Raw genomic sequence first — 13,963 nt, 5'->3', positions numbered from 1 at the left:
GTAAAAGTACCAAACAGCATAAGCTTTAGCTGCAGGAGCACTGGTTCTGCGATAACTGACAAATACTAATCCAAGAACGCAACTCAACCACCTGCATTTGATGTAAATGACTGTGTTTGAACACAATTGTAGCATGTTTGTGTAATCAAGAGTGACAGGACGGGTCGCGGCTCATATGTAACCTGGTCTGGGCGGGTCTGAATTTGACTTGGAGATAATAGCAGGTAATGGTTCAGGATCTGTATGGAGCCGCGCAGGTTGACAAAAATGGACCAGTCCAGGACCATGCCCCCTGGAGCTCTAAGCATCTTTCAGGTAATGACAGCAAACCATTAGTTCATCACACATATATAAATATTCTTAAGTCCATGTTACCATACCTCACCAACTAACCACTAAGAACTTAGAGGGGCCAGTGCTATATGGAGCAAGCAGTGGACACGACCCAATCATCGTTAACTGCTACACTAAAAAAGAAACACTGTTGCATCCTTGTTGCATGTGACCACCAGGTCACATTTTTCTGAGCACCAAACTTATTCGCTGGTTTAATATAAGCGTGTTGCAGCAATTACAAAGGTATCTATATATACTCATGTTTGATCTTATCGTCTATAAAGCTTACCAGAATCAAAGAGAATTTATTCAGATTCCTTCATCACAGTCCTCAGCTAGCCATCCCAAATTCAAGTGCAGCAGCTGATGGGTATTTACCATGCGGCCCAGCTCATAGCCCCCCCTGCTGTGAGGCTCTGGTTTCATCTGATCACGGTCTGACCTATGTAATTCACTCACGATCGAAGCTCGGTGAGTGTTAACCGTTTTTGAGCTCCCTGCTAGCGGCAGTGGTTCAGACTGAATATATGCGATGGGGTCACAATGATTGACTTGACATATTTGAAATTTGAACACGATACATCAACATTATTGCAGAGCTGATTTCAAGTTTGGTTCGACGGTCAGCTTTAAAGAACACTTTATTAATACAGCAAAGGCAGAGGCTCCACTCAGGCACATGAAGCAGCTTCAAATCAAATCAAACAAACCTCTTCAGATCGCTCATTATTGTGTCACTCTGTGATGCACAGCAGACTGGTCCTTGTACTCCACAGAATAAGACAAGAGGTGCTCTTGATGAGTCTCTGTATTACTTGTCTGCATTCGTTTGATGTGAGTGTGTGTGTGTGTGTGTGTGTTCGTGTGTGTGTGTGTGTGTGTGTGTGTGGATGCACGCAGATGATTGCAGACGGTGTTCTTCATTGTCGGTGTCACCAGAGCATCTGCCTGCACACTCCTCTAGACACCGCGGTTCAATCAACAACAGCTGGTTATTGCAAGAAGGAGGAGAGCTGGCCTCTTTAGGCTTCAGCAGGCCCTACCTGAGGCCTCAGTGGTCAGAAGCCTGTGAGTCACGAGTTTCAATTCTTGTGTTTATCTAAGAATCGGATTACAAGGAAAATCAGCAAAACACTTTTCTCAATATGGCTGCCAGATATTTGTCATTTCAGGAAGATGATTAAAATGTGCTGTGGTTCAAACTGATGTTTTGATGCAGGCTTAATTTACTGAAATCTCCATTTCCATACAAACAAGTTTAGGGCAGGAAATGCATTTTTTCCATGTATGTTCGATGTACAAACAAATCATTTTTTTCAATTTTCATTCCAAATTGATCAAGTGAGCCGTCCACACTCCTCTCTGTGTGGTATAATTCTAGACAGTGTTTCAAACAGTCGAAATACTGAATACTTTCTTCCCAGGAAACAGGCTGTGACACATTATAAAACACTCAAGTGTGTCATCATTGGTGTCAGCCCAAAGCTTAACTGTTTGATGGGTTTGTGGTATCTGAACCAACCCAGTCTCATCAGAAAACGTTCAATGGCAACGTTGGTCCACTTGGAACGACGTTACCATCTCACAATCTGAGAGGCCAGATTGTGAGATGGTAACATTTAGTCCTCCCATTGTTTTGCATTGGCGTGTTCTCAGGTCACGTGACTCTCAAGCTCCCGTCTGCGGAGAGGAAAACATGGCGGAGATTCCCTGTTTTTTCAGATAAAAATATAATTTTGTAACTTAGTTTGGGCATAAAAATACATTCTGACACCATTTCTAGCGAGAAATGTGCTCTTTGCTTCCACAGTGTCACACCCCGCCTCGGGTGAAGGTAATGTAACCTTAAAAAGACTGGACTTTCAAACCCAAAGATGGCAAGGCACACAGTTGCAAATTGGTTTATAACAACATTTATTCTCCCAAAGTGTCAAAATAAGTGCACAACATACATAGGAGGCCAAAACCCAAACATCTCAGTAGATATTCCGTGGAGAGCTGAGAGCTGAGCACCCTGCACAACACCGACAACCTCCTCCGGCAACAGCATGCAGCAGACTGTCAGAAGGACAGCAGCTCACCCCTTATATACCCCATGGCCCCTCCCACTAGACAGGCCCAATCAACAGGGGGATTATAATACTGAGCATTTTGCCAACCAACCATGAATACACTCATCAAAAAATACAGCATGCATGTTAATGTTACTTTCATTTAGCAGATTAGTGATTTTCACTAGTACATTTAAAATTGTCACTCATTAATGTCCAATGTCAATGTCCAGTGTCCCCCTTTGACACAAGGGAAAATGGTTTGGCCCAAACATGGCCAATCAGTCCAATCAGTTGCAGCAGGTATTTCCTGACACCATATTTAAAGCCCTCAGCCCCACCCTGACTCTTTTAGTCTGCAGTACAGAGCCGTGGTGAGCGGGTAAGATTGTTTGTGAGTGTTTGAACAAAGAGAATGTATGCTTGAGGGCCTTGCCGCTCACACCATCCATCAATGCGCGCCGCCGACAGGCAGCCAAACAGGGACAGTGGTCTAAACTGTCACACACAGTCTTCAGCCAGTTCGTGCTTATGATCTATATTTGAATAGTTATCACGCATGTTTTTATCGTTGCTATGATGGTTGCCATGCCACCACGGCGCAGCTTGGTGTTTAAATCACAGTCCCTGCGTGGTGTCCTTCAGTGATCGTGAATGTTATTCATGTTATATAATAGTAATATTTGAGGATAGATTACATCTCTAATGAGAAGGATCCTGCGAGTTTGTTCATACCGAGGCCGGCCCGAGTGCGCGACCGGACCGAGTGCGTGAGCGGACATGACGTGTGGCTGTCGTAAAAACCCTATTTGTAACAAACCAGTCCTTTAACTCAGCGCTGCGTCATAAACACGGAGCGCTTGGAAGACCACGATGTCATCTTCCTTCTGTCAGGTAAGTAGTTTATTGTTTTTAAAGATCGTTACGATCTAGGTTTACAGTCCGAGTGCGGAGAGACTCCGTCAATCCACACTATGGACGCTGTTCATCAGCTAATACGCCATTGTTAGCCACATGCTTCAGCCCACGGTAGCCTGTGCTACCTGGGAGGTGAATACATGGTTGTTGAAACCAGTTCAAGACGCTTAGCTCATCATTGAGGGACGCTACAATATAAATATAAACATGAATTTGATTTATGAATGCTTTAGATTAATAAGGAGTGTATTTGTCTACCATTACTCCACAATATCAGATCAATTTGGTTTAATGTATAGTATGCAATATGACAATGTTTTCATGTTATGGAGTTGCGATTCATTTTATAAAACAATTGCTATGTTCTGTTTTTTAATCAAGCAGGATCAAAGTGAAGCTACAGGAGTTTCATTAACGTCAATAACTTGGACCGAACAGTTTGTTTTGCTTGATGAAGAGCAGGAAGGGCAGCCTGGAGAGAAAGAGAAGCCGGGTTGAGCCCACTACCATCATCCACGTACCACGAGGAAGATGAGGGAGAGAAATGATCCTACCATTAAAGAGGTACTTTTAAGTTATATACCAGAAAAACCATTTTATATAATTTGCCAAATATACATTTTTATTAAATCCCCAAAGTACGCTTGCTGAAATACAAGTTAATATCACACTGAAAGAATTTTGATCAATCATGCTTCCCTGCTGTGATTGTTTAACTGGGAAAACAACTTTTTCCACAGGAAGGCAAGTAAATTTAAGGAATACATGTGCAAAGTTTTCCTCTGTTATGTATAATGATGACCCCCATCAAACATAATGTTAGCAATATTTACACCTTTTAATTTATACTGTTTATTTCTGTCTACATGTGTGAATTTGCCTTCATTAGTTTCAGAAAAGAGCGATGATGTATCGGTCAGTGGGCGGCAGCACGAGACTCCGCAAACTAGTCTGTAAGCAAAGTAGACGAAGGCATCGAGGTTGCGGCCTGCCATCATTGTTATTTTGCATAAGGGACTGAATATGTTTCATGCAGAAATATTAGCATTTCCCTTATATCTACCAAAACTGCTTGTTTCACAGACTGCAGTTTTGTTTTGATCCGATGTGGTGTGCAAATACAACCGTATCGGCAATGGGTTGTGGGGCATTAACATTTGTAACTCTAATTTTGTTTTGACAGACTGTGAAAAGAACGTTGAGAACATCACCACTCTACAGGAAGACACAGTCCAGTAATGGGTGTCAGAAGTTCAGTAGTGAACAACAGGTACTGTGGGAAAATGTGTGTCATTGTTGTACAATGTCCTTTGACTCTGTTTAAACAAGGTCAACACAAAAAGGTTTGATTGTAAACTGATATCGGTACGAATTCACGTTATTCTCTTCTTCAAAAGAAACAAACAATCAAAATTACCTGCAGAAAGCCCTTGATGGACGCTTCAGCTGCATCGTCAGACTGGTGAGACCGCAAGATGCCAACTTTAATGCCAATTTATTTGTGTAACATTCTGTGACCAAATGTATAGATAACTTTTTGTAGATTGTAAAAATAGATAACCCATTTATTACAAAAAACTACACTAGAATTACCGCACTGCGTTGTATGACTCCGCTAACCAGAGCAGTGTCCGTCTACATATTTCTACATATTTTCTCTCATATAAATGACACTGTATCTCTTGACAACTGAAACCATAAGATGAGGTCAGTGTGGCCTTGACCTTTTTACTTTAAGACAAATACAAAGTTAGACAATCCAAAAACATGCAGTTATGCCTCCGGCGACTCGCTATTGCAGAGGCATTAAAACCGTAGTGTAGTAGATTGGATTTTATTGGTGTTACATTGGACATCTTGTATGGGTACACCAAAAAATATATTTGGTTTCACATTCTAGATGGCAATAAGCAGAGTCATCAACTCAGGAAAAATATTTCTGTAGAAAAGAAAGCCTTGTATGTGTGTATGTATACATACACACAAACGCACAATTGAGACGTTTTTGTCTTTTATCATATATTCTCAGGCAGTACTGATGCATTTACTGAGAGGGGACGTGAGGGCCTACTCTGCGTGTGTAACGGTGTAAATATGTTGTTTGTTAAATCCTGTTCAATGTGGGACAGCAGTCACTGTTATTATGTATTTCTTTTATTTTGCCGTGTCTTTTATTTTGAAAACCTATCGCGGGAGCTTCTGGGGGATTAAGTCTGGCGCACTTTGTTTTTATCTCAGAAGCAGGTGCTCTCATCGGTAGCTTGTCTTTCTTTCGTGTTAGTGTTTTAGTTAGTTGCTTATGGTTAATTTAGTGTATGAAACCTGTAAAGTAATATGCAACTTTCTTTTGTAGATGACTGTGGCTGTTTGTCCCATATATGTTGCAGGTATGTTGTAAAGTATAAATTGTCTACCACTATACGACCACGTGTTACGGAGAAGCAGGTGCTCTCGCTATCGATGACTGTGGCTGTTTGTCCCATATATGTTGCAGGTTGCAGAATAAAGTTACACTGCTTCCATTAAACCTGACTCCAGTGAAATACATAGAAATAGCAGCAGAGCAAAACAGAGACCGTCACACGTGCTCAGAGTTCAAGCCCAGCAGGCTGCAGCGGTCCTGACATATTCTGGAACAGCAGCACAGTCTTTGGATGACTCCTCTGAAGATGAAAACATGGCGAGGTACTTCTTCACTGATGAAGAACTGTGAGGGCTGTGATTAGCTACACTCTCTTGCTACAATGCTACTCATGCTACTCCCTGGCAGCCTTAGGAAGGCATTAGCTTGCTGTGTGGTAGCTGTTAGCTTCAGCATTTTTAGTTTTTAGTGGCCTGTCTGACGTTTATGTTTAAAAAAAAAAAATCAGAGGGAACCATCTTCATAATTTAACACTATGGTTTGTTTGTGTCCTTCAGTTCTTCTCAAGAGAAGCAGTACAGGTGTGCCTCAGCTCCACGGTCCCTCCTGCAACCTCCGCTCCTGATGCTAACCTCATGTCTCCATCACACCAAGCAGTAGACCTGGATTGACAGACCTTTCTCCAGAGCTGCCCCCTCCCTCTGAAACCCCCCTCTCCAAAACACTTTGTGTAGTTTTTAAAGTATTTTTTGCATGAGAATTGTTGATCATATCATTTCCAGCAGATGCCTTAATATAATGTGTGTGCACAATAAATGACATTGATCATAACATAATGGTATTTCCTTGCACTTCTACACCATGATATTGGCAGATGCTGATTACATTAAAGCAGTGAATGCTCTTCTTTAAGCAACATAAACAAACAATGATCCAATGGATCTGAAGTAGAATGGGCACATTACATTCTGTAGAGAATGCCTCAGTTATGGAAGTCAGAAAATAACTTTCTTTATCTGAGGTTCCAGTCATTTATAGTCACCGCAAAGCACACAGGTCTGGTTGTCTAAGTGGCGCCCATATCATTGTTTAAGATGTGTAACATCAAGTTTGTGTTTCAGTGCAAAATTAGTCATTAGTCAAGAGTTCACCCTCTTGTTTACACTAAAATTAGGTGACCCAGATGTTTCACAATGCAATCTGATAAGGTCTTATGAGAAACATTCTTAACATTAAAGAAATCCACACAGAGGATAGCAATAACTGTTTCACTTTAATCAGTAGCTGGTAATCGGCAGCCTGACTTATTCAAACACATTAATACTACAATGAATGAGGCAGGGCCTTCTATCAGAAATCAACTATATCTTCACGTTATGTTTCTCTTGAGCACATGGAAATTACCTTCAGCTTCCACTTACTGTCACCTGAACCATACTGTTATTTCTGTATCTACAGTGACTTTTAGGAAAACATATACTAGAGGGCAATGTATAAACATTAATACATCTTATTTATATAGAGCTTTTCAAGAAGTGCAAGTACTAAACTGAGGGAAAGCTAATACAAACAATATATATATATCTTATTTCCATGTGCCAGGACAGCCTCACACTTGGATGTAAACCAATTTTAGAACACATTTGCTTATACTGGAGATCTTTTAAATTAATGTCCCAGAAATGATTTCTGATGGAAAACCCCTGCCTCATTCATTGTAGTATTAATGTGTTTGAATAAGTCAGGCCGCTGATTATCAGCTACGGATTAAAGTCAAACATCTATTGCTATCCTCTGTGTTGATTTCTTTAATGTTAAGAATGTTTCTCATAAGACCTTATCAGATTGCATTGTGAAACATCTGGGTCACCTAATTTTAGTGTAAACAAGAGGGTGAACTCTTGACTAATGACTAATTTTGCACTGAAACACAAACTTGATGTTACACATCTTAAACAATATGATATGGGCAACACTTAGACAACCAGACCTGTGTGCTTTGCTGTGACTATAAATGACTGGAACCTCAGATAAAGAAAGTTATTTTCTGACTTCCATAACTGAGGCATTCTCTACAGAATGTAATGTGCCCATTCTACTTCAGATCCATTGGATCATTGTTTGTTTATGTTGCTTAAAGAAGAGCATTCACTGCTTTAATATAATCAGCATCTTATCTGCCAATATCATGGTGTAGAAGTGCAAGGAAATACCATTATGTTATGATCAATGTCATTTATTGTGCACAAACATTATATTAAGGCATCTGCTGGAAATGATATGATCAACAATTCTCATGCAAAAAATACTTTAAAAACTACACAAATAGTGTTTTGGAGAGGGGGGTTTCAGAGTGTGGCATTCGACGTTCGAGGGACCAATAAGATGAAGTTTTAGTTGAACTAGTGACAAGTTGCCAGCAACGCCACCCCAGGAATTTCACCTGGAGAGTTAGATTAACCTTAAAGTTAAAGCACACAAGTTCATTACTAATGAAAGCTTGAGACTGGGTCCAGCATACAATTTCAATTCCTTTTAATTAATATATACAATCTTTAAACATGACTTCGCAATAAAATATGTTCACCCAACCACACTAAAGCGAACACACACACACAAAATACAAAAAAGGGAGGGCAAATAACTAAATGGGGTTTAAATCAGGGTTAAATCACTTCAACCCGCAACTTAAACAAACTCAATAAATGCAAACAAAAGAAAACTAACAAAGAAATTAAATCAAAAGTAATGGAGATTTATCCAAACTGATAAATCCAAATAAATAGGTAAAGCAATTAAGCCAAACCAAAATAACTAAGAAAAGGAATTAAACCAAAAACATGCAAAGCAAACCACAAAACACAAATAATATCATCAATAAGATCAGTTAGAAGTCGGTTAACTGAATAGATTAAGATGAGACTGAGGATGAGGCAGCAGTCACCATACTCGGTGGCAGGTACAGCACAGTAGGAGATGCAGAGTAGGATGGATGTGTTGGCTATATAAGCCAGTGGGCAAAACAGCAGCCGGCCAACAGCAGCGTGAAGAGGGGGGGAAACGTGCTGGCAGAAACCGCCCACACACACGTCAACCCTGCCATAGAAAAATACATTTGTTCTAGAAGCTGAACAACAACTGTGGTAACTTGAGTTAGCGTCATCTTATCCACATACCGTCAGGAGTTGAATGAACATCAAAGGGGAGGAAGGGGATCACTCGCATCGAGCAGCACAATTACGTGCAACTCGATCGATCAGCTGATCGCTCCCCGCTGCAACCGGCAGAGGAGGAAAACACTCGCATGCCCTACAATTGGGGCCGATACGGGAGAAGGAAGACCCGGCCAATGAACTGCCTGAGGGATAGAAGCCAATGTTGAGGACTTGTGCAAAGTTTAGAAGGTACACAGACGCAAACAACTAGTACATACCAAACAACGGCGAGCTGCACGACCCAGCTAAAAAAAGGCGATCAGGTGAGGCGGCCAGGTGCGGTGATAACAGGAGGCGGGGCAGTCTGGAGCTCCAAGGCAAGAGGGCTCCCAGTGCACAACCACTCACCTTTATAGACAGCGCAACCAACCGTGATAGGCCGGTACTGCAGCACTAATTAAAGGCCCATCCTGCTACAAGAGGGAGGGGGCAGCTCTGGAGAAAGGTCTGTCAATCCAGGTCTGCTGCTTGGTGTGATGGAGACATGAGGTTAGCATCAGGAGCGGAGGTTGCAGGAGGGACCGTGGAGCTGAAGCACACCTGTACTGCTTCTTTTGAGAAGAACTGAAGGACACAAACAAACCATAGTGTTAAATTATGAAGATGGTTCCCTCTGATTTTTTTTTTTAAACATAAACGTCAGACAGGCCACTAAAAACTAGAAATGCTGAAGCTAACAGCTACCACACAGCAAGCTAATGCCTTCCTAAGGCTGCCAGGGAGTAGCATGAGTAGCATTGTAGCAAGAGAGTGTAGCTAATCACAGCCCTCACAGTTCTTCAGCATTGGAGAAGTACCTCGCCATGTTTTCATCTTCAGAGGAGTCATCCAAAGACTGTGCTGCTGTTCCAGAATATGTCAGGCCCGCTGCAGCCTGCTGGGCTTGAACTCTGAGCACGCAGAGTAGGCCCTCACGTCCCGTCTCAGTAAATGCATCAGTACTGCCTGAGAATATATGATAAAAGACAAAAACGTCTCAATTGTGCGTTTGTGTGTATGTATACATACACACACATACAAGGCTTTCTTTTCTACAGAAATATTTTTCCTGAGTTGATGACTCTGCTTATTGCCATCTAGAATGTGAAACCAAATATATTTTTTGGTGTACCCATACAAGATGTCCAATGTAACACCAATAAAATCCAATCTACTACACTACGGTTTTAATGCCTCTGCAATAGCGAGTCGACGGAGGCATAACTGCATGTTTTCGGATTGTCTAACTTTGTATTTGTCTTAAAGTAAAAAGGTCAAGGCCACACTGACCTCATCTTATGGTTTCAGTTGTCAAGAGATACAGTGTCATTTATATGAGAGAAAATATGTAGAAATATGTAGACGGACACTGCTCTGGTTAGCGGAGTCATACAACGCAGTGCGGTAATTCTGGTGTCGTTTTTTTGTAATAAATGGGTTATCTATTTTTACAATCTACAAAAAGTTATCTATACATTTGGTCACAGAATGTTACACAAATAAATTGGCATTAAAGTTGGCATCTTGCTGTCTCACCAGTCTGACGATGCAGCTGAAGCGTCCATCAAGGGCTTTCTGCAGGTAATTTTGATTGTTTGTTTCTTTTGAAGAGGAGAATAACGTGAATTCGTACCGATATCAGTTTACAATCAAACCTTTTTGTGTTGACCTTGTTTAAACAGAGTCAAAGGACATTGTACAACAATGACACACATTTTCCCACAGTACCTGTCGTTCACTACTGAACTTCTGACACCCATTACTGGACTGTGTCTTCCTGTAGAGTGGTGATGTTCTCAACGTTCTTTTCACAGTCTGTCAAAACAAAATTAGAGTTACAAATGTTAATGCCCCACAACCCATTGCCGATACGGTTGTATTTGCACACCACATCGGATCAAAACAAAACTGCAGTCTGTGAAACAAGCAGTTTTGGTAGATATAAGGGAAATGCTAATATTTCTGCATGAAACATATTCAGTCCCTTATGCAAAATAACAATGATGGCAGGCCGCAACCTCGATGCCTTCGTCTACTTTGCTTACAGACTAGTTTGCGGAGTCTCGTGCTGCCGCCCACTGACCGATACATCATCGCTCTTTTCTGAAACTAATGACGGCAAATTCACACATGTAGACAGAAATAAACAGTATAAATTAAAAGGTGTAAATATTGCTAACATTATGTTTGATGGGGGTCATCATTATACATAACAGAGGAAAACTTTGCACATGTATTCCTTAAATTTACTTGCCTTCCTGTGGAAAAAGTTGTTTTCCCAGTTAAACAATCACAGCAGGGAAGCATGATTGATCAAAATTCTTTCAGTGTGATATTAACTTGTATTTCAGCAAGCGGGGATTTAATAAAAATGTATATTTGGCAAATTATATAAAATGGTTTTTCTGGTATATAACTTAAAAGTACCTCTTTAATGGTAGGATCATTTCTCTCCCTCATCTTCCTCGTGGTACGTGGATGATGGTAGTGGGCTCAACCCGGCTTCTCTTTCTCTCCAGGCTGCCCTTCCTGCTCTTCATCAAGCAAAACAAACTGTTCGGTCCAAGTTGTTGACGTTAATGAAACTCCTGTAGCTTCACTTTGATCCTGCTTGATTAAAAAACAGAACATAGCAATTGTTTTATAAAATGAATCGCAACTCCATAACATGAAAACATTGTCATATTGCATACTATACATTAAACCAAATTGATCTGATATTGTGGAGTAATGGTAGACAAATACACTCCTTATTAATCTAAAGCATTCATAAATCAAATTCATGTTTATATTTATATTGTAGCGTCCCTCAATGATGAGCTAAGCGTCTTGAACTGGTTTCAACAACCATGTATTCACCTCCCAGGTAGCACAGGCTACCGTGGGCTGAAGCATGTGGCTAACAATGGCGTATTAGCTGATGAACAGCGTCCATAGTGTGGATTGACGGAGTCTCTCCGCACTCGGACTGTAAACCTAGATCGTAACGATCTTTAAAAACAATAAACTACTTACCTGACAGAAGGAAGATGACATCGTGGTCTTCCAAGCGCTCCGTGTTTATGACGCAGCGCTGAGTTAAAGGACTGGTTGTTTACAAATAGGGTTTTTACGACAGCCACACGTCATGTCCGCTCGCGCACTCGGTCCGCTCGCGCACTCGGTCCGGCCGCGCACTCGGGCCGGCCTCGGTATGAACATACTCGCAGGATCCTTCTCCTTAGAGATGTAATCTATCCTCAAATATTACTATTATATAACATGAATAACATTCACGTTCACTGAAGGACACCACGCAGGGACTGTGATTTAAACACCAAGCTGCGCCGTGGTGGCATGGCAACCATCATAGCAACGATAAAAACATGCGTGATAACTATTAAAATATTTATCATAAGCACGAACTGGCTGAAGACTGTGGAAGCAAAGAGCACATTTCTCGCTAGAAATGGTGTCAGAATGTATTTTTATGCCCAAACTAAGTTACAAAATTATATTTTTATCTGAAAAAACAGGGAATCTCTGCCATCTTTTCCTCTCCGCAGACGGGAGCTTGAGAGTCACGTGACGTGAGAACACGCCAATGCAAAACAATGGGAGGACTAAATGTTACCATCTCACAATCTGAGAGTCCAGATTGTGAGATGGTAACGTCGTTCCAAGTGGACCAACGTTGCCATTGAACGTTTTCTGATGAGACTGGGTTGTCTGTCCATCAGGCAGTGAACAGTGGGAAGGACTATTGTGAGACGAATGGATGCTTTCACCAGTGGCTGCGTCAGACCCTACATGCATACGTCGGTGAATTTTTCAAAGGTCACCGTCAAAGCTCGTAAATCCTGCTAAATAACCTGAGCTCGGCACATGATGCTGAAGAATACGCTCCTGATGACCCTTTGCCTGAGTCATGCTCTACATGAAACAGCAATAGAACAAAGCAACAGCACAGATGCCAATAGGGGGTTTCTATCCCCAAGAGGAGATGTACCTTTCTCTTGGTAACATGGGACATTCATAAAAGGCCTGTTTTGTGTTTTGTTGCCGTATTGTGTTTGAATCACAGACCGTAGATAATGAAAGCTCATGATAGCTTCCTAGAAAGGAAAGAAAAGCGTTGTGATCGCCACCTGGTGGCCTGCTGCAGTGGAGGTATATATATTCCCCCTCCTCCATATTGATGTGTGGGATATGTACCAAAAAAAGATGGAAGATGGTTTCTGTCATTTTAGGTTATTACATTGACGTTAATTTTCCAGTAAGTTTGGCTTTAATTACTTATTTGATGCTATAAAAATGGGGTGAAATATCATGATTGACATCTGAGACTGATCGATGGGACCTCACTCAACAACTCTATCCCCCGATTACTTTACTGTGCACACTCTGACTCCAAATGGGCAAGATGGCGGATATATAATATACGCTTCACTTTTGGATAGTGGGAGGATGTGGCGAGGTGTCGTCCATCTTTATTTACAGTCTATGGAAGGGGTGTCCAAACTGCGGCCCATATCAAAGTCTTAAAATATAATGGACTACGGCCTACTGTATTGCACTTCTTAGTTTAAACACCAGCTGGTGCCCACCTTACTCCTTACCTGCCAGCTGTCTCTCAGACCATCGGTTCCCAAACTGGGGGGGTACGGGGAGTAGTTCAGGCGGTACGCGGGGAGAAAATTTGATTTGCATTTTCCATAGTTCCTCATCCAGCATGCGCTCCACCTCCCCGACGGTGTGGGCGAGACGGGCCGGTGGTGTGCATGGAGCCCCGGGGGGCCGGGATCCCACCTCAGCCAGCATGCGCCGGCCCTCTCCTATTCATTTGGCCACGGGTTTCGAAACAAGCCCTCTGACTCGCGCGCACATTAGATTCTTTGGTTTCTCTGGTGATATCGCCGCAGACCCCGCCGCCCCGTACAGGGGCACTATCAACAGTCCGTCCCGGTCGACAGTCGTGGGGCACGGTGGCGGCGGATCACGTCAAGCGAGTGGCCCAGTCCTTCGTATATTTTTCTGTATGTGGCCTTCGGGTATAAAAGTTGGGCCACCCTGGTCTATGGTTTAAACTATGAAAGTTGGTGGCATGTGGCCATTGGTCAAAT

At 41.9% G+C, this 13,963-nt stretch overlaps 2 long non-coding RNA genes across 4 annotated transcripts; one reads left to right on the top strand and one right to left on the bottom strand.

Annotated features, from left to right (window-relative positions):
• The first annotated feature begins 3,235 nt into the window (after positions 1-3,235).
• Positions 3,236-5,376, top strand: LOC128440592 (uncharacterized). Its single transcript, XR_008338543.1, has 3 exons — positions 3,236-3,869; positions 4,489-4,575; positions 4,703-5,376. It is a non-coding gene; the product is annotated as an uncharacterized LOC128440592 (long non-coding RNA).
• Positions 5,377-9,685: 4,309 nt separating this feature from the next.
• Positions 9,686-11,948, bottom strand: LOC128440618 (uncharacterized). 3 transcript variants are annotated; one of them, XR_008338545.1, is made up of 5 exons: positions 11,877-11,948; positions 11,289-11,468; positions 10,590-10,676; positions 10,398-10,462; positions 9,686-9,827 (listed from the first exon to the last, which is right to left on the bottom strand). It is a non-coding gene; the product is annotated as an uncharacterized LOC128440618 (long non-coding RNA). The 3 variants fall into 3 exon arrangements; XR_008338544.1 differs by having other exon boundaries at positions 9,686-10,462; XR_008338546.1 differs by lacking the exon at positions 10,398-10,462.
• Between the last annotated feature and the right edge of the window lie 2,015 nt (positions 11,949-13,963).

Source organism: Pleuronectes platessa, chromosome 5 (assembly GCF_947347685.1).
Source record: "Pleuronectes platessa chromosome 5, fPlePla1.1, whole genome shotgun sequence".
NCBI classification, from domain to species: Eukaryota; Metazoa; Chordata; class Actinopteri; order Pleuronectiformes; family Pleuronectidae; genus Pleuronectes; species Pleuronectes platessa.
This window is presented reverse-complemented; position numbering and strand designations above follow the sequence as displayed.